Here is a 341-nt window from a genome sequence, read left to right on the forward strand (position 1 = left end):
ATATTTTGCTGCCCTCCCACAGGACAATGGCCCCCACACAAGGGTTTCAGCCCCCCAACAGGGAATTCAGCCCCTACACAAGAGGTTCAGCCCCCAAACAAGGGGTACGGTCCCTCAATGGGAGCCAAATAGCCCCTGCAGGGGCTACTTCCCTTGCAAGGCCCACATGCCCCATCCCCTACCAGCTGCTACAGCCCCCCAATGACTGCCCCACCCAGCCCCACCCTTGCTGCCCCAAATCCCTAAATGGCTGCCCCACCCAGGTTCACCCCCCAACTTGCACCCCCAGGCACCCAAGGCTACCCTCACAACCCCAGGCACCATCACTTAAAAAAAAAAAA

Source organism: Gavialis gangeticus, unplaced genomic scaffold (assembly GCF_001723915.1).
Source record: "Gavialis gangeticus isolate Ggan-Ray unplaced genomic scaffold, GavGan_comp1, whole genome shotgun sequence".
Lineage (NCBI taxonomy): Eukaryota > Metazoa > Chordata > Crocodylia > Gavialidae > Gavialis > Gavialis gangeticus.